Genomic DNA, 25,711 nt, shown 5'->3' with positions numbered 1-25,711 from the left:
CGGGCGCGGCCCCACATGGCGGCGGCGGCGCCCTCGCCCCACATGGCGGCGGCTGTGGCGGCCCGCTGCTCGCCGCGACCCGCCCGCGCCCCTGCCGGGGCAGCCGGGCGCCTCGAGGCCGCCTCGCTCCGCCGGGGCGGGGGGTTCCCAAGGGATTCGCTCCCGCTTCCCTCGGCGGGACGGTGCCGGAGGTTTTTGTGGGGCAGCTGCTCTGTCCCCCTGCTCGGCTTGGTTCCCTCTTCCCTGTGCTTCCCTTGACGCCCTCCCCGAGACGCCCCGCTGGAGCTGCGCGCGCGGGACGTGGGCACAGCGAGGCTCACGCGGGGGCAAAGCGTTGCCTTGCGGCTCCCTCTCAAAACCCTTTTTTCCGTGCTTTTGGCTGCCCCTGCACGTCGACTCGGTGATTTCAGAGAAACTGTCCCCGCTGCCTCCAAAACTTCTTTCTCGAGTTCTGTGTGCCAGCTCCAAGCTCACTGTCGTGCTGGCTTGGTTTGGGTTGTTTTCCGTTTCGTTACGTTTATCTACAGTGAAGCTCATCTGCCTTGCTTTTTGCCTATTCACTCACTTTTCTGACAGCCTGCTAGCATTACTTGCCGTTACAGCATTGGATCGCTTGTAAGAGCTTAGGATTATCTTCTCCAGGTCGTAGGTGAAGACGCTGAATAAAAGCAGTCCCAGCACTGATCTGTGACTCTTTCCTGTGCTGAAAAGGGACCGCTTAGCCCTACGCTTTGCTCCTTATCCTTTCAGCGGCTTTGAATATCTGTGACAGAACCTTTTCTTCAATCCTGTGTGAATTTAGTTTTTCTAATAGCCTTTGTTGGACCTTGTCAAAGGCTTTTTGAAAACCTAGCTGTCTGTTGGATTCCTTTAGCCATGTGCTTATTGATGCTTCGCAGGCTCTGACAGGTTAGCAAGGCAGTATTTTCTCCCTATAGTAATGCTGACTGTTTTGCAAAAGATTGTGTGTCAGGAAGCAGAAAGGTCCAGCAGCTCCCTCAGGGCAAGGGAACCGCGAGCAGATCACGGTAACAAGGCAGACAGGGGTACTGGCCTCACCATCGAGGGCCGTGTCCCACAGTACCTGGATCAGGCGAGGRGGGCAGACCCGGGGACCATAGCCAGGGTCGGGCACAGCCCCCGTGATTGCCAGGCAAGTCCACATTGGTGAGGAAGGTTCAAGGGCAATTTGGGAAGTGGAGTCAGCAAGTCGGGGTCTGGAGACCGTAACCAGGGTCAGACACAGCCCAGKGATCCCCCACCAGGCAAGTCWGTAGTGATGGGCCAAGTCCAAGGCCGGGTGAGGAGGTAAATCTCCAGGTCAGGGTTCATGGCCAGGCACAGGCATGRCTGCAGYGCAGGGGCCCAGGGCAAGACCTCAGCTTTAAAAAAGCTCCCAAGGGCAGGARGGGCAGCCCTTGCTGATGCCTCCCATCAGAGCTGTGTCAGGAGSTGTGGTAGAAGGTCTCCAGCTGTGCAAACTTGGCCCTGAGTCCCGGGAAACCAAACRCTTGGGAAGGGTGGGAGGGGGATGCGCTCAGGGCCCTCACATTGTGTTTATCTCTGTGCTCAGTGATGTTACCTTTTTTAAATAGACCTTACAGTCTTGCTGGGGTGGAAGTCAGGCTTCCTAGGTTCCCCTCTAGAGCACTTTTTTAAATTGGAGTGACATTCACAATCCACCAGTCCTCTGGCAGAGTGACCTAATGTAATGATGAGTTGCACGCATCGACCAGCAGTTCTGCAGTTTCATATTGGAATTCCTTCTGGGTGCTCRGGTGAATGCTCTCCAGTACTGGGCATTCACATCTAACTTATCTATCTGGTCTAATACTTTTTGTATAATTATTTAAAAGCTAGTTTGTCTGATACCCAGAGTGGGTTGAATGTGGGAATCTTCCCTAGCATCCTCAGCTGTGAAGAATGACACAGAATTCATTGAGCTTCTCTGCTGTGTGTTTATCATCCTCAAGTGTCCTTTCTACATCTTTCTCATCAAATAGCCATGCTGCTTTAATTTTGTATTGTAGAGTTTTGTTTTTTTACAGTCTTTGGCTGTTTTTGTCACAGGAAGCCTTCTCAAAATGGAATAACCGTAGAAAGATTAAGATTACAGAATTCTGGTCTTGCATCTGGATGAGATGTTGCAGTGAAGGCTGCTAAAGCTTGATCTTTTCAGGAAGTACCTCAAAGAACTGCATCCTTTGAGAAACTTTGATGAAGCACCTGTCTGACGGAACTTCTACAAAGATCTCCTAGGATCTGAGAAGTATGACTGCTAAGCCTCTATCAGGGTCAGAGTCTGAAATTTGGGCTAAAACTTTGAAGCTTCAGGCTTTGTTCTCTTTTTTCTGAGGTGGCCCTAAGCTACTAAAAGGATCTGGGGAAACTGCAGTTGGTGTGTTTTTTGTTTATCCTAAAATCTGCCATCTATAAAATCCTAAAATCTATATCCATCACAGAAAAAAGGGTGAATAAATTCAGTTTATATGCCTAAGCAAAGTTAATTAGTATTTAGAATTAAAATCTGTTTTCAGAAGTATTTTCCAGTAATAAATCAAATAGCAATTTTTAGTTRCTAATACACTGGAAACCCTAAAGTATTGCAGCACTTCAAAAACTGTATATATTGCACATGATAGTTGCATCAGAAGTTTGAAGAAAAAATCCTCTGGTCGCTTAGAATGTTTTGTGAATCAGTGCCTTGCTTGTCTTTGGTTCAGACCACAATCCCTATGAGAATGTAACCACCGGATGTTAAAATAATCCTTCAAATGTTTCTTATGGCTTTCAAGGAAGCACTTTTAAGTCTTAAAACTCTTCAGAAATTAGTCAAGCCCAGCCAAGATAAGTCCAGAGRCCGAATCTACTGAGGAATGGAAAGGAGCTGGAAGCTCAGCTGGGGGAATTGTTGCAGGCTTCTGTTTACTGCAGGGCTTGAAACTTGCCTTCCTCCATCTTCCTCYGCCTGACCTCCCCCCGTAATTTGAAAACAGGGACTGAATGCACAGGGACAGACAACAAAGGAATTTCTAAGTAATTGATTTATTTTTATGTAAATGTCGGCAGTCATAGGCACAAAAAAGAGAGAAATTGTTATAAATAACCGGAATATATTCTTTTGTCCAGATAATGCAGAGAAACTCTGCAAATAGAAAAATAAATTCTCTGAAACTAATACCTGAGTGTTCAAACAGAAAAACATAGAACTTAAGAGATTCGGTAATTGGTACTTTAGACTATATAACTTTCATGAGTAGCGGTGGTATATGCTGTTTAGTTTCCCAAACTGAATACCTGAGTCCGGAACTAGTTGTTTATGTTGCTGCACCATCTTTCAAGGCTGGAATTAAGTAGTGACATTTCTTGTGGGTTCTGTACCTGTACYTGAAGTGCCTTACCAGACAAGGCGGCCGCAAGCTCTGTCCTTTGAGGGGAGTATTTGGTCGGTGGTATCTCAGAGATTCCTTCTTTTTGGTGACACACCGGTTACAGTTTCAGGCAGCTATTGCATAGTTCTGCCTTGTTTTTCTTGCTGTGTGAGATGTGTTACTGGACCATTCAGCAGCTGGTTCTGATGGAAATAATTCATGAAGAAACCATCAGCCTAGGCTACCTGAAGCATTTGTTTCTTGCAGGCCTATGATATTCTTTTTTGCCAAATCACTACTGCCTGTAGTATGTTTAGAAATATATACTATCCTCATCCCTTGGCAAAAACAAAAACATATTTTTGCCTCCCACTCCTGCAAAAACTGCACTCTTCAAAAAGTGGCTCCTGACATCTGCCATAGTGGGAGCTGCTGGACAGTCATAAATAATTGACCTTTGAGCAGCTCTGACACATTTCATGCTTTTACTATTATCATTAAAGATAAGAAATTTAGGGAATTTCTCATCCATCCTTTCCTTTTTGCTGGTACTTAAAATCAAACAGTGTCTTCTTCTTTGAGTGGCCCGGGCTCCTTTTACACATTTCTTAAAAGGCTGACCTCTGTAAAGAGAAAGGAAGGGTATGTTTTTCTGCCTCTTAGAGAGCTAGCAATCAGGAGCCCACGAGCAGGGAAGTGAAGGGAATATCAGTAAAAGGCAGGGGTGTGTGAAGTTCACCAAAAGGTTATGYGGCTTCTGAGACGGCAAGACGCAGRTGCTRCAAAACATCAGTGAGCAAAATACCGAACAACTTACCCTTCAGAGATGTGCGCTGTGCACGTACGTACCGTCGTATAGTGGACGGCGTATCATCACATCGCCTTTACCTCAGCAGCTGAGTGGAAGGGGAGGGATGTGCTGAGCCTTTAAGTACTTACACTGAGCTGTGATGCAGTTAGGTTCAGTCAGCACCTTCTTTGTCATCATTTTCAAATATCTTAGAATTATTTTGTTTGCCATTGCTCAATTAAGTTTTATTTTGCCAATTTTATGGTTTATTTACTTTCTGTATCAAATAGAACTATAATACCCATTCCGAATCAGTACTGTTTGTTAGGTTCACGTAATGTTATTAATTTGATTTAAACTTGCATACAGGCCAAGAATAATTTTTTTTCATGAAATTGTGTAAAGTAATATCAGTAGAACCATGGTGACCTAAGTCTCTAGCCAAACTTCCCTTAGCTTTTCAGGTCTTCAGGATTCTCTGTTGTTTTGGCTTTCCAAAATGGCAAGTCTTTTGCTCCTGTCTGCCCATTCTTCCAGTCTCCTAGTAATATTTATCTGTTTGCATTGCTAATACTACATACAGCACATCATTGCAGCAATGATATTAGGAATATTTGGTTCACTCAAATCTAGATGAGTCATAAGCTTCCTTTGAATCTATGAGTAGGCAAACTACATCTGCTCAGCCAATATTTAATTTTTTCCTAGCCCTTGTTAGAGTGGATGGACTAATTTTCTGAATTAAAAATAACTGTAGGTGTGTGATGCTGAGCCTCCATTGAAAGAAATGTTGATAACCTACAAAGCAGCTCTCTAGACACCAGCACAGGGAGCCCTGGGGAGGTGGCTGGCAGCGTAGAGCCTCTCTGGTCAGTAGAGCCTCTGGCCATGCAGGTGTGTGGCAGTGCTGTGAGCRTGTACATGACATTTTGTGGTGTGGCTGTATCACCCAAGATAAAAATACAGACGTATCTTCATTGTATGTAGAAAGTAACTTGGGACAGCTTCGTTTGGCCTGTGAATCTTCTGTCAGCTTCTATCAATTTACCATTGCTTATGCTCAAAGAATTATGTAAACATCATGTTATGTATCTTTTTGGTGGTGTTGTGTATTAGAGGCTGTTTCATGGCGGTAGAAAAATTGAAGGTCACAGCCTGGATTAGAAYTTGAGAAGTTTTTCCCCTATTTGTTTTGTATTCAGAATGACTTTTAACCAAAGATTACTGCTCACAAAGGTATTCTCAGGACTCARCTGTTAGCCTTGTAGAGTCTAATGAAGTCCTGACTACACAAATTTTGTGCTTTCTTTCACCCATATTTCCTTACTGTTCTGTTTTCATTTAATTTGTTATATATTTCTCAATGATTTCTTTTTCTACATTAGTGTCTCTCATTCATGGGCATTACTTTTATTAAAATTTAATTAGTTTCTCTTTGTTTATTAATTATTGATCAGTTGTTGTCTTTTCAATACTAGTTTTCAGTTATTGAGTTCACATTTCTTTTTCCCATGCTCTCTGACCTCTTTCCACGTAGATACTGTCTCACTCTTTGTTTTGATCTCTTCTTCTTGTTTTTGCATTCTCCTTTCTCAGCAGGGCAAGCTTCTTTTACAAAGGATTCCGTATATGAATGTTTTTATTTTTTGGCTCAGACTCACGATGGTATTTGAAGAGCYGTCATTGCAGCTTGGCAGAGGGGAGTGCAAAGGTGGGCTTTTATGTCCGCAGTACAGTGCTGATCTGCATGCGTCTCATGCCCCTACGTAACTTAGTCTTCAGTCCGTTCTAGACGGTGGAACAGAACTACTACAGAAGCCCAGATACGGTCAGGGTAAAGGGATAGTGCGACTCCATCAAAGCTTTTTCAGCCCTAGTCCCTGYGCCAGCCAAAGGTAGGACATTTCTGCCTACTGCGTTTCACCCGTCTGAATCCGTATTTGATGGTGAAATCCTCTGAGAGCCACTTATGATAGCTTTAAACAGTCTTTCATGGAAACCTTTCGACAGGCCRCAGTGCTGTGGTGACTGTACTCTCTGTTCAGCTTTTTGCATTGGCACGCTCCCACCGACAGGCAAAAGCTAGTAAATAGGAAACAGCGAAGAGGTGCAGAGCCCATGCTGGGACACCAGCCACCTCACGGAGAACTGCCTGTTACTGGAGCCAAAGCGGATAGCCTCTGCTTACCGCGCTGGGCACTTGGCTGTGCCTCTGCTCCGCCTGCAAGTGGATAGGCTCGGGCTCGTGCCCATCAGCTGGCTCACGGCTTATGGAGAGCCAAGGGAGCAAGTCCCTAAATGCCTGAGTTATCATCTCGGGTACAGCGTTCCTGCGCACAGTTCTTGGTTAGGGCCTCTATGGGAGGCGCAGGAGAGAAATATCGCTGAGGAGAAAACAGCAAATAGGTTTGCTTGTGAAGTGTGTAATTATTTACCAGCACTTCCTACTGGAGTCTTAGGATTTTTGTTTTACACATGATTTTCTTTTGGAGCAAAAACAAAATAAGAAGCAAACTGTCTTAGCCTCCRAGATGAAACATGCCATATCAATAAGACAGTAAATTGTATTCATCAAAGTTAAAAATTTTCTGGATGGTGTTGATTTAGTGTTGTTAGAAGTTCAACAAGTCTTATTCTAAATGTTTTGCCCTTGCTGTGGAGTACTACGTAAAATGTGGAAAACTTCARCACTATGTGAGATGGAAGATGAATAAGTGTTCTTTGAAGTTATTTTATATAAAACTTTTTTCCTAATAATTTCCATCTGCAAGTTTCCTATATTTGCAATTTCATATTATCTGTTCAAGTCTTTTCCGTATTTTTTAGTGAAAGAAATGTTCCAGAAAAAATTGTGTTTTATAACTACAGATGCTGAGGCACTAAATAATTGTACAGCCACATATTTGTATAAAGTAAATATTGTGGGTGCCCTCTCTGTTATTTCCTACCTATTTTTTTGATGGATAAATTCTAGAGTGGCTCTGTGCTTTTGTATGTGACAGCACCCAGTGGTTGGATTGGGGGAATTTTTTGTTCCAAGACTCTCTCATGTGAAGCTGTAGCCGGCTCTATTTTGCCGCCTCCTCGCTCAATATATATGTATGAGGATACCTGTAGGGTCAAAGAGATCACAGCAGAGAAAATATGCACCACATCAACATGCTAACGATATGCAGATGTGGTTTTTGTGGTACCCATGCCAGGCAGCATACGGACTATAAGCGTGAACCTTGTAGTTTAGACAGAGCTAACTAGAGGGCTCTCAGTCCAAATAAAACCTGTGGATGTTGTTGGTAGACCAGGGAAACCACAGGGAAGTACTGGCCAGGATTACCTCTGCGCCTTCATGGCTGTTTTTATGCTAGATCCCAGTTTGGGGGGGTTGTTAATGCAGAGGTCCTCCCTTGCTGGTGAGGCAGCAGCTGTGGGCAAGAGCCACTCTTCAGTTTGCTTGTTTAATGTGTGCTGTCTGCCAGGAAGCTGATCCTGAAGCCACAGGTCTTGAGGCCTGTGGACTTTTCACATCTGCCGTTTAAAATGAAGATGGGAGAACAGCAAAATGATTTTAGCAGGAGCTTTTCTGGATTGATATGCAGTGCCCTAGCCATTGGTATAGGATCTAGGGGATGTGCTGATGGGTCGTCTTTATTTTCAGGGGAGGATAATCAGTATCATCAGTGATCATAATTATTTTGGTGTCTTGTTTCTGATAACTCTTTTAAAAGTTTAAAAAAAAAAAAAAAAAAGTCCCTGTGGTTGAAACACTTCAGTATTTAGAGCTGTGGAAGCTGTAGTAAATTCCTCTGATTTAATTCAATAAACAAAGAAAGAACCCCCGCACCCAAACTTTCACCCAAAATCAACCTTATAGAAATTAATAAAACACTCCAAGTTGTCAGGGAGCCTCCAAGAGGGCTGATGACTTCAGCATGCTGAAAATAATCTGCTGTTGAAATATATTTAAAAACAGTAAGTATGAATTGAATCTTAATTTCTAATTGGTTTAGAAAGGGGGAGCCAGGGTGTCTGTAGTTAGTTTTGTGATGCTTCTGGGTGCTTCAGCTGGTCTCCATGTCTTGAGAAAGATCTCTTGCACATTGCAGCTGGAACATGACAGACATTTTCGCTGGCAAATAACCTGTGTATGATAAGTCCTATAATAAGAAATAATAAGAAATACTGAATAAGAAATACTGAAATAAGAAATACTGAAATGTTCTCCAGGGATAGTTTTTCCTATTTGTAATGCACAAAACGTCTTACACAAGTTATATAATGATATTGCAGAGGTATTGTGTTGTACAATGCACAACTGTATTGTTTAGTGTTATCTTCTACAATTTAATGGAGGAGAGCTACAACTGCGGAAAACAGATGACTGAAAAGAAAATATTATAGCAATTAATATGCACCTGGTCTATTCAGCTATAGAATAGCTGACTCTGCTTAACATTTGGATAGGTGGTGGTGAACAACCTCTTTTGTCCTGCACTGCAGACCATTATCTAAAAGGAATCTTAAAATAAGGCTAATACTGACAGGAAAAAAAGCAAAAATACTTGTTTCTGAAGAGCCCCTGGGTTGTATTAGTTTCTGGAATAAGCTCAGCTGTGGAGATCATTCTTTGTGTGATAGCTGCTCACCTCAGTCCCCTGTAGCGCATTTCTTCTGTTTTGTCCATTTGGTTTATAGATGTTTCAAGTAAAAATGCAGAAATTAGAGCAGAAGCCAGGTGAGGTCCCTGATTGTAACGACATATTGAAATCCCATATTAAGCAGAATGGCTCAAACTACATACAGACAAGCAATAAAAAACAGTAAGAAAAAATATACTTAGTGTGTGCGTGTACACACAAATGTATAAGAGACTCTCTAGTTCACGCAGATGACAAATATCATGAAAAATCTTCATAAGGGCAAAACTGTTCTTTCCAGACCAGTAATTTTGCTGATAATGACTTGTGCATGGAGCTAAATGTTACACAGATTTCATTAATGGATCTCACAGATRACTAATGAGAACTGCATCTAAAAGTCGAGCTAATTTCTGCTGTTTTCCTCCTCTTCCTGCTAATCGTAGGAGTCTTCTATGGACATGTCTGTCTGTTTGTGTTGCGGGATCTTGTAGAGAAGCTTTGCAGTAGCTTGGGACTTGGATGTAAAATTCATGAAAACATCCTGAGGCACAACTCTTCCCCTCTCCCCGCAAGGCCACAGTGCAAGCGACTTCTCACTGACAGCGGTGCAGTATAAGGGCATTTTCGTCACCAGAGGCCTGAGTTTGTAGAATTTAATAAATGTCTTAGTCTCACCAAGACATTCGCCTCTCTCTTCTGTCTTATAAAGYGGCTTCTATCCTGCAGAGGTTATATCCTGATAAAATCTGCATATATTGCTGTATATTCTGCATCCTGAATATTCTGTTCCTGCTCCTTTGCCTTTGAAATTGCATGTAAATTAATTCATCTTTAGTTTTAGCTGTACCCTGACAAAGTTCACGGAAGAGCTTCRCCAATCTTGATGCAAGATTTATTGCATTAGCGCAGAGGCACAACAGTGATCACAATACTCCACGCAGCTTTGCAGAGCTGCTAACAGAATCAAAAAATGTGGTTTTCATATTTCTTATCCCCCTTTTTACAGACATTTCAGCCTTGGAGGAAAGTCTGTGACAAGCATGTATACTTTACTTAGAGTGCCCTAATAGGCATTTTGTGCAGTTAAAAAATGGCATTTCAAACCAAAAATATGGTTTTAGTGGCCGTGTTATTTGAGGAGAGGAATCTGCATAGACTTCCTGGACCTCTAGAATCCCTCTCTGTGTGTGCACATGTGATATTTAGGAATATTTTTTTTCTAAATTGCCCAAAATCCATTAAGGAGTCACAAAAATTAGGAGAAGTTTAAAAAAAGAAGACACAGACACCAATTTCTCAGTAGTTTGCATTGATTTTTCACATTGAAATTTATTGATTTTTCTCTCTCTGCTTTTTGAGAAGACCACTGGTAATTTTTTACAGCCTTTGCACAGACGGGAATGCCGCATGAAGGCTGTGCATCCTTCAGACTCTACACTTTTAATTGGGAAGCGCAGTGCACATTCTTGAATTTTCCAGTGGTTTATTGGTGAACATGCACAACACTGGAGATGTTTCGATCTCGCTGATGCCAGTCACTTAYGAAGTTATTTCTGATTTTCATCGACACAGTTTAAATCAGACTCAGGAGTAATATGCATAGGTAACGTGAAAAGTCACTAACGACATTGCCCTTTTGAGGGCAATGAAATAATGCCAATTTATGGAACCAAAGTGTTGAGCTCTAAATTTAAGCGTACAGTAAAAATACGCAGTCGCTCCCTTGCTTGAGTTCAAGTAACCTCCAGACTTCCTGCTGACCACTGTTTAAATGGGTATCTCAGGCTATTTGCACACTTCATTTCTTTTTTTTTCTGTCTTCTCAGCGTTGGAGCACTTGTGGGCCTGTCAATAGCAGCGGTGGTCCTGTTTGCTTTTATCATCACTGTGTGTGTTCTCTGTTACTTGTTTATGAGTACGAAGCCACGCAGCAAACTGGATACTGGTTTAAGTTTACAGACGGCAGGTAAGACCAGTTGTTATTGATATATGTTATCTCCTGCAGAGGAAAAGCCTTATTCTGTCTCTAAGTTGTTGTGAAGAAATCCAGCAGAGTATATTTTCTTTCTGATGGGAGGCCTCAAGGTGTAGTCAAACTATTGTGCTGTTACACCTTCTGAATGAAACCTATACCAAACTCAAATGAAATAACATAAGCTCAGTACTTTTTATTTAGTTGTAGGAACAAYGTAAAATTTTGCAGTACGAGTAAGGATGCAACAAATAAATCAGATTATCRGGAAGAGACTTACAGAGTTGCTTACTCCAGAATTCCTGTTCAAGTAAATAAGTATATAGTAAAAATTTCACTCTGGGAATAAGAATCTCGAGAGCATTTCCATGTGGCAAGGAGAGATCATCCTCTTTTTTTCTTCTTTCCTGCCATAGAATCCTGTCTTTGAAATCTAAGGCTCTTTACTTCAGTCCCTGTAGTCTGTACCTTTGTACCCAGACTGTGTTTCAGCCTCTAGCGCTAGCAGCAGCATGACAGAGCTCAGCGGACACCCGCAGGAGCAATGCACGTACCCACCGCTAGCCCACTGCGGGGGAAGGAACCTGTGGCTGCTTGCTGATGCCACAAGCAATATTTGCAGCTTAGACTTAAGACAACTAAAAGCTTCAGGTCTCCCCACTTGTTCTGAAGAATGCTTTCTTGATGGTCAATTGTATTAGGGCTTTTATTTTTAAGATTATTAAGAAAATTAAAACATACACGCACATTAGCCAGTACAATACATAACCCACTGACTGCGAAGGTCACCCTTTTGAATATTAGTCAGAAATTAACATATAACAGCTGAATACCAATCTGAGAAAGAGCCAAGGAAGCATGGACATTAGTCGCCATTGCCTTTAATACCATATATATGTGTTAGAAGATTAGGAACAGAAAAGAAAAGCTTTTGCTTTTTTGCTCCAAGAGTTCAGATGTCTATTCATGGAGCTGAAGGGGGAAGCTGGCATGGCTAGGCTTAGGGAAAAGATTTATTTTATTTGCATATACATGAGGGAAAAAACATTACATTTGTGGAATCTGGCTGCAAGTTCTGGTGTCAGCATGGCATGTGATACGTTTCACCCTTTGTCTTCAGGYCTTCGCAGATGTTTAAATCTGGCTTTAGCTGTTTGTCAGTAAAAGCTGTAGGAAGTAAAGGTAACATTCTGTTTGGTCTCTTGGCACGTTGTATTTACTTATGCCTTGTAAATGGAACTAGTTGAAAAGGAAGTATTTCATGGGGAAAAAAAGTGTCCATCTCTTGCTCTCTTCTCCCACTTCAAAAAACTTTTTTTTTTTTTAAACTATTTTTTACAGTGCTTTCATACCTGCATATAGCTGTAGTTATAGCAGTAAGCCCACTCATGGGTGTCTAGTTAACTGACAGTCCACTTCATACCGAACTTCCTACATCTGTTTTTATTCTCCAGAAAATGCAGGTTATGGTCTAAAAGTAGTTTATAGGGTAGTTAGGAAATGTAGAGCTTCCCTTGGAACTGCATGAGCTGAGCAAGTTGCCAAAGTGAGAGTCACACGTTCAGCAAACTGCTGCTAATCTGCAAATTGAAAATTGACACCTGTCGTGGAGATGGAGACAGYGGAAATAGGACCTGCTACCTAGAATGGCATATGTCAAGTCCGGGGGGGGGGGGGGCGGACAAAGTGCCTAGTGAACTTTTACAAGATGATTGTATTCCGATCATAAATTGGCATTACGCTTTCGAAAATGTTGCTGTTTACCTTGTCCCTCAGGTTCTTCTGCTCTGGCATCAGCATTTAACCCATCGCCAGTACCGCAGTGCTGTTTTGCTCATGCACTGTGTGAGRTGCCAGCCATGTTTGGCGTATGGGGACTGGTAAGGAGGCAGGTGCTGTTGCTCCGTTGCCACCAAGCGCTTGCTGTCTTTCTCTGCCGACTGGAGCCCTGCTGCAAAACCGCATCCTGCTGTGGCAGTACAGATCCTTCCTCTCTTCCTATCCTGAGGTGAACTGCATCCCAAGCTCCCCCACTGATGAGCCAGTGTTATCCTTGCTCTCCTAGTTCCAGGTGTTAGGATTCCTGGAAACTGAGAGATCTCTGCTTTGTCTTAACCATCTCCCATGTGTTTTTTGGGGTTTTTCTGAGCTTTATTCAAGCTGCTTTGATTTGCTCTTAAACACTGTTTTGACTTTTCGCTTGTCCTGTGTTTTTTTACTTTTATTATTCTACTTCTTTGGCTGCTCCAAATGACAATTATTTCACATTTAAATTCGGATAGCTTTAGTGGTTGTTGAGGTGGGCTGCTAGAAATTAAAAGCCCATTCCTGTGCCGGGGTTGAAGGATCTTTGAAAAGGCTGAAGGATTTCATTGACAAGCCTGAATGCTTATCGTCATCCTATTTGGGTTTCTTTAGCCTGGAAGTTATGTGAGATTTGAGTCTCTTATGAGATGGCTGGTTAGCTGCTCTCAGGCCAGAGGAACAATAAAAGCAGCATCTCTCCTGCTGTTTTAGGCCTCCTGTCTGAGAACTCAGAGTAATCACATATAAGTAATAAAAATGAATTTAAAGAATAAAAACAAATTTTAGATGCTTCAGAAGATTTTAGGCCTCAGGACTGTGTGAATTTTAACTGTGAGCTTAGCTCACTGCTGCTTGTTCTGAACTAGTTTAGTCTTGCCATTAGATGATAGCTGTGTCACACGTAAGGTGTTGTGTAACRTCAGTACCGCTGTGGCATTCAGAGGGCACTCATTTATGAAAGCAATACTTCTATTATATTCAATTTCACCCAAAATACAYCAGCTCAGCTCGAGTTTTGTATTTCATTAAACATACAATTGATTATTGTATGCCTTTCCTCCCTCACATAATAGCCAAGAAGTTGGTCACTGTTCTGTGCGCTCGTTCAAGATCTCCTAAAAATAGGATTGTGGAATTGTTGAATTTTTACGCTAATAATGCAAAGATCAGTTGCAAATCTAACAATAAACTGGATGTGCAAGTTTAAAGTTTCAGATTCTGCAGTTCTGCAAGCAGCAGATCAGCTGGATTTTGCCTCAATTTAGTCTTGAGCRGTGGTCTTTAATAGCCTGAATACAGATACTACGTATGAGGTCCCTGAGTTATCTAAGGATGTTAGCCTTAGAGAAAATTAGCATTTTATTCCAAGAACTGAATTTCAGAAAAAACGAGCTCATTCTATACTCACCTACGCTGGCATAGACCAGGAGTAACTACTTGAATGTTACTGCAGTCATACTGATACAAACTGTTGTGACTCTTTTCTATCTGTAGTATCAGAGCATGTGCACATAACAAGAAAATCCTGTGTCTCAAGGAGTTTACAATCCAGTTTCTTCTGGCAGATATGTGTCCAATCTAGTACTTCTTGATAAAAAGGAGCAGCGTACTCTACTTACCTCTTTCTATGAAATCTCCTCTTTTTATAGTCAAAATCTCAGATCTTTATATGTTGCTTTCTTATTCTTTGCATTCTGTCTCAATGTGATATTCACGTAGCATCTGGCCCATGGGTTAACGGTCTGCCTTACATAAGCATCTAAGTGCTTCACAGTTTTTCATCAATTTATCCTTGCAGCTGCTTCCCAGAAGTAGGGAGCCACTATTAGCCCCATTTTACAAGGAGACAGAACTACAGGGAAGCGAAGAACTGTATTTTGAATCGTTCATGTGTCAGTTTAGACATTAATGTTCAGTGGAACCTTGAAAAGGCATTACTAGCCTGAACACGTACGTCCTGTTGCTTATGATACCTATAAAATACAGCTCTAACAGACTAGCTTAAGACACACAGGAATTCTGTGGTACAGAGAATTGAACCATGCTTTTAGAGACCAGGCTGAATACGCAATGCATGCTTTTTCTGAACATATTGAACTTGCTTTTTAATTATATACAAGTTGCTCAGTAAATTCTTTCTGAGAGAAGGGATTTTTTTCATCGAACTCATGACTGGTGTTTCTGTTCCTCCCATCAGAAGGCCAGAAAATGGTTGCTATAAAGTCTGTCTCCATGATAAACAAAGGTCCAGAACAAATCCCTGCCCTGAGAATGCGAAAGTCATAGATATTCACAAGAGCAAAGGGAATTTGGTCTTGAGCCTTGTTTTCTGTCTGACCCTTAACTTTCTGTGCATAAGGTTTGTTCCCTTCAAAATACAGGGAACTGGGGTGTCCCTAGATTGCAAGTGTGTTGTTACGAGCTTAGTGAACAATGCTGGAGCCTCTAGGGAAGGTGAGAGGGACTTAGCTAGTAAAGATTGCATAATTGGCAAGAGAGGAGTGGGACCAGCAAGGTAAACAGGCAGAAGAAGAATTTACAGGGGCGTATCTGCTTCTCAGCTCTGAGAGAAGGTGCACATATGCCTTGCTGCTGGGAGAGGACTGACCCTCTGTGCTCCCCCTCCAGAGCAGGTGGAACCTAGAGATAAAAAACAGGGTGCCTATCCCTTGAACTGGTTAGAAAGTTTGGGAATTTTTTTGTTTGTTTTTTGGATCACAATTGAAATAACTCACTGAAAAGAGTAGGTTTCCGCTAAGGTTTCGCCTTGGCTCAAGTGCTTTTGTACAATTTTTTTGAAATGCCAAAATAGCAAATTCCATTTTGATATTTTGAAAACAAAATGCAGGTTTTTCAGTTCAAACAAAATAAAGCGTAACTTTCAGAACATTTCAAAAGCTATTAGTTAGGGCCAATTTACTTTGTTTCAACTTGTTCTATGAAAATATTAGAAATTTCAACTTTTCATCCATATTTGATGTAGGGAACAATCCCACACATTTCCTAGGACCTAAAGAACCTGCCTGGCTATACTTACCATTTCTGTTCTCTCAGTATTCTCCTGTTGGTCCAAGCAGTGGGAAATGAGGTCAAAAGATAGTGTTGAACCAGAGGCTAATGGGAAAGACAGGGGAACTAAGCCCAAGAGGTTAGCTGAGAGAAGACTGTAACAAGCTCGTAAAGAGACTTAGACCAGAAGATGCAGGAAGGAGAGGTTTGGAGCCAGCAGACAAAGGAGAAGCCACGATTGAACCAAGGAGCTGGATGTGCCTGGGAATATGCGGATGAGGTTAATGGGGCTGAAAGCAGTAGGGTGGGAGGATGGAGACAACGAGGGATGGAGAAACTTCTGCAGAGGGCCAGGAAGTGGAGCAGGGGATACGGGTGGCCTGGGAGGGCAGAGGAGGGGTGCCTGGGAGGAGAGTTGGAGACAGAGCCTAGCAGATGGGAAGCATGCACAGGGTTGAGAGCAACTAGAGCTTTAAGGCAGAGAAAAAAGATAGGAGGGACTCAAAGCATGAACTGAGCTGGTTGTTCATGGAGACAAGGACTAGCGTGAGAAACCCAAGCAGTAAAATCTAGGATTGGAGACAAGGTGTGGAAAATGGGAAGGGGGATAAAAAGCCAGGTAAAAAGCAAGAGAAAAGAAGTGAAGTTTGAGGTATGCCCAGAAGAGTCTGTGCCTGGTAGAACATCCTTCCCTCTAGAGCTTTGCTTTCTCTGCTGTCAGCAGGTATCAGTGAAACCACTGGCAAAGTGTCTCTCTCCTCTCTTCCTAACAGTGACTAATTCCAGACTGCTTTTTCTATGGTTTTCTGGTCACTTGGGCAGACTCAAGTTGTCTGTAGTGAAGATTTCTGCCCTTTTCCAGATCCATGCAGGTGTTTCTATCAGTTACCAGGAGGAATTTGAAAGAACTATTTAGATTCCTTCAACCTATGAAGTTGTACTCYGAAAAACAGTATTAAAATACTACTAAGCTTCAAAAACAAGTGCTCAGAAGGTTGGAGATGCCAGAACTTAAGGTTTTCTGTGCAATTAGTGAAATGTCTAACTGCAAATTGTTTTATTTGCTCCCGTTTTCCTTTAGTCATTCTGAAAAACAAGTGTGGCATTTCTTTCATGCAAAGCGGTATTGTTAGCCTTCCCCCATGCAGTGGTTTGGGATCACTGGATGGAAGGTACTGCGAAGGCAGTAGTGGCTGATCATTACAGTGTTTTTGAAGGGTGAGAGAAAGTCCTAATTTTTTTTTTTTCTTATCAGCAATTTTTCTGCTGTTTCTTTTGGGAGACACTCTAATTTCATGTCATGAGTGCTACTTATACCACAGTGCTGCTATCTTAAACAACTCCTCTTCATTTTGTTGTTTATTCCTTTTTAATGGGAGTAAGTTAGTAATTGCAGCCTCTCACAGGGTCAGGAATGGGAATGATCTGCACTTCTTTTCTATCCCTTACTCTATAGGTTGTGGAGAAAGATTCCAGTAACTGTGTATCTCTAGTGCAGTGGGTGAATTTATGTATTTCTACTTGCAACTAAAAGAAGAAAAATGCTGTTTGTTTTACTAAAATGTTTTTGTATTTCAGGCAGTGAGACTAGAAGGAGTTCTATATGTTAAAAAGTAGAGGCACTGGATGGATTCTACCAAAGCTGTAATTAAATAGGTACTGTGAGAACATTTCTTTTCGTCTTACTCTACTGTGTTCCTATACCCTCCGCTCTGTTCCATATGTAATGATGTGATGTGTAGAGGCATTTTTCAAAAAGCTGAGATTCTGTAAGTGGATTTTTAGCTTTCTGAAAAGCACTAACAGAAAAGAGTGGGTGATTTTGAGTCGCACATTCATGGACCAAATATCTCTGCCTGATTGACCTGTTCATGAATACTCCTTCACAGTGATAGGCCAAGGAAGATTACATTCCCCTGATGCTGTCCAGGATGCACAAGAGCTTACTAAGGAGGCAGCCATTGTAACTTATCATTCAAAAAATAGATTTAGTGATAAACTGGTAGAAAGGTTCCAGTGATAAACTGGTAGAAGGGCTTCTGTGTGACAAAGGTAAGAGCAGTGAAGTATCTGGCGCACCATTCAGCACTGTTGTGCTTCTTGGGGATGCTACATACTATTGCTGAATCAAGTCTAATGGAGAAATGAAGAAGGATATCTTGCAACAAATGAAGATTTGCATGCTGACTTGATTTTACGTGGAAATCATGTTTAAAGGACAAACTGCCTATGGCACAGATCATGCAAAAAAAGTATTTAAAATGTACTCCAGTGCAGATGAATTGTACTTCAACCTTGAGAGGAATTTATGAATAATGCAGAAGACTTCAGATGGCATGAAACATTCATTTTTCTTTCTGCAGGGGGTGAAAGCTCATGGCTAAAGAGCCACAAAATGTGAGAATGGCCATAGTTCAGCAATGTCTGTCACAGAAAGGAAAGGGGGCCTGTTTACTCAGTAGTTGTTCTTAGATCAGCAGGAAAGTGAATATGTCAGAGCCCGCTGCTTTGTGTATTTTCTCTTCCACCCTAAAAACTTCCACCCTGTCCATCATAAGTACAAATGCACCTTTTACAGAGCTCCCCTTTATTAGCAACACAACAGATTGCTTTGGATTGCTTGTCCTCATGAAAACATTTTGTGTAACAAAATTCATTTTGAAACTCCTACCCTCCCCAACACACACATGCTTTTTTCTGCTATTGGAAATGGAATGACTTGTGGGAGAAAAATGCCATGGGAAGATTAAAAAGGATCCTGCAATGAGGATCAACATCAACTGAGGCAGTCTCTAAGTATTGGGACCTCAGTTCAGGTCTGTGAACGCGGCATTGCTTTCTGTAAGGCCATGAGACTCTTGTTTCGTTATGTCTCCGCTTCTTCTGTTTGCCTACCTTCTGTCATATTTTGAGGACTAATGTTTATGGAGTGCCCTGATGTGTAGCCTGCTAAATGCTACTGCTTACAGGAAGAGGGAACCAGATAGAGAAGAAAACCAAAAGGCCAGATGCAAAGGACATCTTCGTAGGGTTTGAATACAGATCCACATTGCATAAAGACCTAGAAACTCAGCAGCTCTTTTGTGGATGAACTGTCTGATTCTCTTTTGTTGGCAAATTGAGGCTGGCCAATATCATTAAAACTTGCACCGCTTGAGAGAGGAGTTCTTGGGCTAAGAAAAGGAGGACTGTGCCCTCAGCACGTGAGCCTCTTTGCTTCCAGATCCAGAGGGAAGCAGCTGAGAACTTTCTGTGAAACTGAAAAGGGAGGCAAGGATCTTTTCTGAACTCTAACAGATATTCAAGTTAAGTGTTGCTGAAAATTCCAGGTGTCCGTTTTTATTTCTTCTGCTTTTCGTGTTGCCTGCTTGCTGCAGGCTTCTTGTCCCCTCCTGTTGTGGGGGGCTGCTTCACAGCGCGGTGAGAGGCCACAGATTCCATCAGTGGCTGCCAACCTTCACCTGCTGTGAGAGAGTTACACACAGCAGATAATTTGATTTAACATGCATACTTCCCTGCAAATTCACTCTTTGTTAATTAGTAACAGGACCCCTACACCCTCACTACTGATGTAATTCAGCGTATACTTCAGGCTTGTTTGCGTGCTCTCTTGCTTAGCCATGCCAGCTGAAGAGGTGACACCAACCCCCCAGCAACCTCTCTTTCCTGTCCCCCCACCCAAGTTAGCATCTGAATTATTTGCAAGGTCCAGTGAAGGGTGGGACTGTAAAARGACCCGACGCAGCTCTTAGCTTTAGAAAGGGAAAGAGGAGGAGCCAGGGCACTGGAGACATCGCTTCAGATGGGGAATGATGATAGATCAAATTATTAAACAATCAAGTTATACATAAAGAATACCTGACACGGATTTCCTGAAAACCAGTCATGACAAACCAGTCTAATTTCTTTTTCTAATTTCTTTTCATGACAAGGTAATTAGCCTGTCAGAAAAAAGGGAACAAGTGGCTATGACTACTGAAATATATTGCTTGAAAATTCAGTCAAAGAGGTTTCCGGTGACTCAAACATGTTTTTGGAGGGAAGGATGTCTCAGTGATCTGTCCCACTTGAATATTAACAGCTTTGCTGAAGGAATGAAGACTATAAATATAAAATTTATGGATGACACCRCCCTGGGAAGGGTTGCAAGACTTTGGGGGATAAAACTACCATTCGGAATTATCTCAGTGCCCTGGAGAAATGGTCTGAAATCAGAAAGGTGAAATTCAATAAAGATAAAAGCAAAGTACTGCACTTGAAAAAGAAAAATCAAATCCACAAATATATCTGGGGAGAATAACTGGCTAAGTAATGTTTAAAAAAAATTATCTGGGGATTATAGAGTGCCATAAACAGAGTACTGATGTTCTGGGCCTTTCTTTTATTCTGGCATTCTGCAGAGGAGAGCTGTATTTGAGAGGTGAGGTAATCATTTGCTCCAGTTAGTGCTGGCAGTACCTCTGCTGCCATCAAGTTATTCAGGTGTTGACAAACTGGAAAAGTGAAAAAATGAGAAAGTGATAAAGGCTTTGGAAAGGCAGGATAAGCTTAAACTGGCTTAAGCCTAGAACAGAAAAGATGAGTGACAGTGTTCAGATATGTAAAACAGAGGACAGTGATTGTTTATTCTCCATGTCTGTGGCAGGCAGGATAAGAAGTAACGAGCTGAATTTCACATTGAAATAGATCTAGATTCAGTAACAGAAAATCTTTCAAACTGTAAGGGTAGCAGAAATACTAAACCAGGCAACTAGGCAGGTTGCCTGGTTTCTTCGACGGGGACCTTGAAGAACAGGCTAGACTCGCATCTGTCAAGGGTGAAATAGGTGAAGGATCTGCACAGCCATGGTGTGTGTAGGGGCTGTGTCTTAGCTCTCAGCACCCCTTCGCTCACACCGGCAGCCCCAGCTCCTTGCCAGGCTGCATCAAGGTCTGGAAGGAAATGGCTGTTCTGCTGCCCCGGGTGGAGCCAGTGCAGGTGTCTTGGGCACTGTGCCAGGCTGTGTGCGGATCCACCCCTCAATCTGGAGAAAAAGCATGGCCATAGTAGGAATATCTGAGCTCCCTTCTGTTYTGCTATTTAATCGGAAATTCAGGATGTGGGGATGGCAATGTTGGGCGAGGGGGCACAGATCTAAATTTATATATATGTTGTGTGCATTTTGTTTCAAGTTAGCCAGAAATGTGTAACCATCCTTAGTGCCTTAAGCAAAAGAAAATCTAGGGACTACAAAAAGTAGTGCTGACAACTCAGATAAACAACATTCTTCCTGTTGAACCAGTATTGAACTGATACCCTTTCTTGTTAGGATGCTCTTTGCTGCAAGAGTTGCCATCTGTCTTGAAATTCAAACTTTCACACTTCAGAACTTCTGCTAGAAGCTGAATTAGCTGAGACATTCTGGCACGATTTCTGTACATGTCCATTATTCTTCTGCCTGTCCAAGATGGTGGACAGACATCTGCTTCTGAACCCAGCTGTGCCAGCAGATGTTACCAGCCCTGCCAATAGGTTGGCAGAACAAGTGGATGGATGAGTGTTCCCTACCTTGCCTCAGGCAAACTTAGCCAGCTGAGGGTAGGCCAATTGTTAAACTAATCTGGTTGCTGCTGCCTAAAATAGGTCTGGGATTACCCTATCACTATGGATAGATTACTCTTTCTCTACTAGTAGAGAAATGATAATATATACTTGGGGGCGGCAGTGTCTTCCACCATCTCTGCTATTTGCAGACTGAATGATGCCTGCAGACCAAGTTTCCATCAAAAACTTCAAAGTGTAGTCTTTCCTTCCTCCCAATGCAGCTGAGTGTTGTTGGAACAAACCGGCATCTGTTGTGCTTCACCTCAGAAGCAATCCCATTTCAATGAGCAATGAAATAATTTGTTTATATAGAAATTCTTCAAATATAGTTTGCAAAATATTTTGTTATCCTCCAGGGATTAAAGGCACACATCTATGAGTATATCTATCTAAAAAAAAGAAATGCACGGTTTAATGTAGCTATTAGTGGTGCAGTTTCCAAGAGWCACTGCATAGAAACATTAAATGAATGATGCCATCTTTGCCAGCTAAGCCTTTTTTGTTTTACTCAAGCACCATTGTGCCTCAAGCCTTTATCACATGCAGGGTGAGATCTCCACTTGTAGAGGAGCAACAGCAGATCTACCCAGCCACATACATCCTCAGAAGAGGCCTTAAGTACTTCATAGCTCTAGTGCTGGCCTTCTTTGGAGTCATGATTCTTCACATGATAAAGGTTAGGAATATGTTGAGATGCTCAGAAGAAATAATCTCGATGAAATGTATTGAGAGCTGTGTGGTTTGTTCTGGATTTGCTGGTAGTTATCAACCAATGTGCAACAGTCAAAAAATTTTCCCCTGTTCAGTCTAATTTTTAACCATGCTTGCTATTTTCCAGGTACAGAACTGCATCCTTCAGAAGGCCCCACCAAACCAACCTATTGACAAGGCCAAATGGCTTCAAGAGACACTTCCTTAGCCACAAGGATAGACTGTGACCATCATCCCGAGAACCTGACTCACCCTTCCATGGGTGTTTTTGGACTACTACAACCACCACTGATATCCAGAGGCAACCTGAAGCTGTGCCAGGATATGTATTTGTGTATCGTTACTGTACTAAGAAGTAGTGTCTTTTGATTTGCACATACCAGCTACTGCAGCTAGTCATTTTCATGCAAATTGTTGTCCTACCCTGTGCAATTCCCAGGAGATAGCACARTTGTCAAGCAGAGCAGAATTTGGTACACCATACTGGCCAAGCTTTGTTTTAAGCTTTCCTGGTGTATTGCTTTAATGTGGTGTCTTCACATCATTAATATGTTCTTACCTAGCCAAATGTGATAGTTTGGTGTTCAAACATAAGTGAATGTAGTACCTCAATAAAATTTGGCATTTGCTTGTGTTGTATTTTTCTTCATTTATGATTTTTCCCCACCTTTTCCCTTACAGTTTTTCCATGTATCATCTTAAAATCATTTTGATGGAAGAATTTTCCAAGAAAAGAAGTGAAGATAGTCAAAATGTGAACGTTTTGTAGTGAAGTTTTGATTACTGTTTCCTATGAAAAGTTACCAAAAACACTGAAATGAATTGAAATAGATAAACATCCACAGATATTTTTGGATTCTACGTCAAAATACGATGGAATTTTTATTTTAAAGCAAAGCTAAAAATGTTTCCAGCAGTGTTCCAATTTGGAGCACTAATCTTTAAAGTGTTGGACTTCCTACAAGTACTCAAAGAGCTCTAACCGCACATTTTATTTCCCCAGGGAACAACCAACATAGTCCTAAACTGTCATATGGGAGCTTTCAAGTATTTCAGGCTTTAAGGTTTCAGCCTCTAAGTCATGAACATAATGAGTATGATTTCTTTTATCTTGTAAGAGTTCTTTAAAATCTGTGATCAAAAGAGCTTCTAAAATATTTAACGATACTGTTTATGTTAAAGGAGTAGACAGATTACCCCTTCCATTTACAAATTAAGCCTGAATATTTACTTGCTACATCAGTTTTGTTGCCAGGTTTACTTCAAATTTTAAGACCTGGTCTTTGTATCCTTTTTAGGAGGGATATCTTTGTGTGTGATAGTGTTTGAAATTTAAACTTCTGGGCAGCTGTCAAAAGAACTCACATGCTTTCAGTCTGAGCTACTCTTACTTTATAGTACTTAGCTAGAAAAATATACCAACCCCTTCAAAAGAAATTGAGAGCATAGTATATGTTCTTTCTGTAACTTTTTGCGTACACTGTGTCTCACTGAACTGGCAATTGCCACTGTTGACTCCTAGAAAATTAAAACCACAGTGGACAAAAAAATTAAAACTTTTCCTATAATAGATCATACGCCTGACCTTCCAGTCTCGTAACTTCTCTTGGCTGCGGCTGTCAAGGAACATAAGGGGAAAAGCTTATGATTTTTACCAACTGATTTTCAAGCCCTGAGATTCACATTCTAGAAGTATATACTTCATTCTAAACAACCAATAAAAGATTTTCAGGACATACAAAAGAGGATTTTGGTCAATTCAGCTTTATATAAACTTGAACCAGCACTGCTGTAATTTTTAAATGCCACAAAACAGTACCTTCCGTGCTGGTTTGATTAGGAGATGCAGTACGCTGCCCATAACAGCTTTCAAACATAATGTGCAGTCGTAACAAGGCTGGCTCTCTCTGCTTAGTAGGCATAATAAGGCTTAATGTACTTGTTGGGCATAGCCCTAATTTTGGCTCTGGGAGCTTTTTAAGCTTAAGTTGTTTAAATGACCGTAGTAAGCAAACTCAGGGCTGTTCTCTTACCATTAGCCGTAGAGAAGCTAATAAGGAAAACATAGCAGAGTTGCTGTGAGTGGTTTTTATTGGTTGTTTTTCAAAGTGCAATAATTTTAGTAATCATGAGGGCAAAATAAAAATGGGAGAAAAAGAACTGTATAATATTACGCAATAGGCCTCATGGATTGTGTGGTATAGAAAGTTCACGTTGTCTCTTTGTACATTTATAGAGGCCTGCAGAGCAGCACAAGCAGCAGCCTCTGATGATCTCAGGACCATGCCATCATTCTTTGGAGTCACACTGGCATAGCAGCAACTCGCARATCAAAGACACTGTGTATGCAGGGAGATCTGCAGGTTTGCCCAAGAGTTGTTTGGATTTGGGCTTTGGTTTACTTAAACATGTATTTTTTTTTCCTTGGACCTGCTTTGTGCAATGCTGGTGCTCTCTAAACTGGGATCTACAAGAGTTGGCCTTCCTTGCAGCAAGTGCAAGCTGTCTGCTGTGCTAACTGCATATCCTCAGTTCCCTTAGCAGTTCTATCCTTATCATCCCTATCATTCTCTAGATATTTGCATATTAATAACTAGCTTTTCACTTGTAATCTTTAGTTTGACTTTGGGTTTAAGTAGAAAATACCAAATCGATGTTCCCACAATATCAGTCAAGTCCTTAATGACTTTCATAATTAATCTTCTTATATCATTCCTGAAAGCTTTGGCCTTTACAAGTTCTCAATTATGGAAGAAAGACCAAATAAAAGTCATAGCTGTATTGAATCAAAATAATGTTTGCTCTGTTTTCCTAACACGACAAAGGCTAGAGGTCCTCAAGATAGTTCAGTCCTTTAAGTTGTGGAAGACAGGAGGCAGGAAGAGCATAAAGACTCAGCCACTTCCTAGGAACATGAATGACAAACTTTTGTCTATAAGCCTGAAGCTCATAGGAATCCTGTCTGTGTTATTTTGAGGTAAGGTATTTAATATTTTGTCAAAGAAATTTAGAAGTTGTCAGAGGAATGGTGACTTAATGGTGTCTGTTAAAGATCTTGCTGTCTTGTCTTTTTAGCCATTTAAGTTTAGGAAATAGTATAAATAGACCTCAAATTGTAACAGACATTGAATAATTGGCTAAAGATCCATTAATATTGTATTGCATTAAAGGCAGAGGATGAGAGAACTGTGAAATGGACATGTTTTTGGAAAGTCAGTTCCCAGTCATATGAAGCTATTTCTTCTTCAGAAAAAGAGATATCTGTTAYACTGAGAAATTGAAGTTTAGATTGGAAGAGGGAGACCCAGATTTTGCAACTTTTTCTTAAGCTATCAGTAGCCAGAGTACCATTTATGAAGTTTTATCAGAAATGTAAACATTATCCTAAGACTAATTAGAAGGGAAAAGATGGAAAATCTGATCTGAACAACCACCAACACCAGGCAAGTTGGATCTGTCTGGATTCCCAGCTGCTGTTTATTTCTAAAGTATATCGTTGATGGGGAGTGCTGGTTTCTAGTAGTTGACAGAATTATTCCACTTCAGCTTCCCTTTTCTATTATTGTGTTTTTCCTTAGTGACCATGACGGTGCATATGTGATCTACCGACAGAGACCTTTGGTTCATATATGTGTATGTGCCTATATATAGTACGTTTGTATAAAATGCCTTTGCAGAGAAAGAATCTATCCAAGTATCTCTGAGTCCATGAGTCTCTGTCCAATATGCTAAAATTTAGGTTTTAGTTATGTTACATACTTATTACTTAAAAACATGCAGAGTAAAATCATTCCTGCCTTCTCCATTATTCCTGTGCTTTTTCCAGTCTGT

General features: G+C 41.4%; 1 long non-coding RNA gene across 1 annotated transcript; it reads left to right on the top strand.

The window, feature by feature from the left end:
• Window positions 1–10,653: 10,653 nt before the first annotated feature.
• LOC112976074 lies at window positions 10,654–22,406 on the top strand. Its single transcript, XR_003256869.1, has 3 exons — window positions 10,654–10,764; window positions 17,164–17,241; window positions 22,008–22,406. It is a non-coding gene; the product is annotated as an uncharacterized LOC112976074 (long non-coding RNA).
• Window positions 22,407–25,711: the final 3,305 nt, after the last annotated feature.

The sequence above is a fragment of the Apteryx rowi genome, unplaced genomic scaffold (genome assembly GCF_003343035.1).
Source record: "Apteryx rowi isolate R43461 unplaced genomic scaffold, aptRow1 scaffold_7, whole genome shotgun sequence".
Classification (NCBI taxonomy): domain Eukaryota; kingdom Metazoa; phylum Chordata; class Aves; order Apterygiformes; family Apterygidae; genus Apteryx; species Apteryx rowi.
Note: the sequence above shows the minus strand (reverse complement) of the source record. Positions and strands in the feature narration are given on the sequence as shown.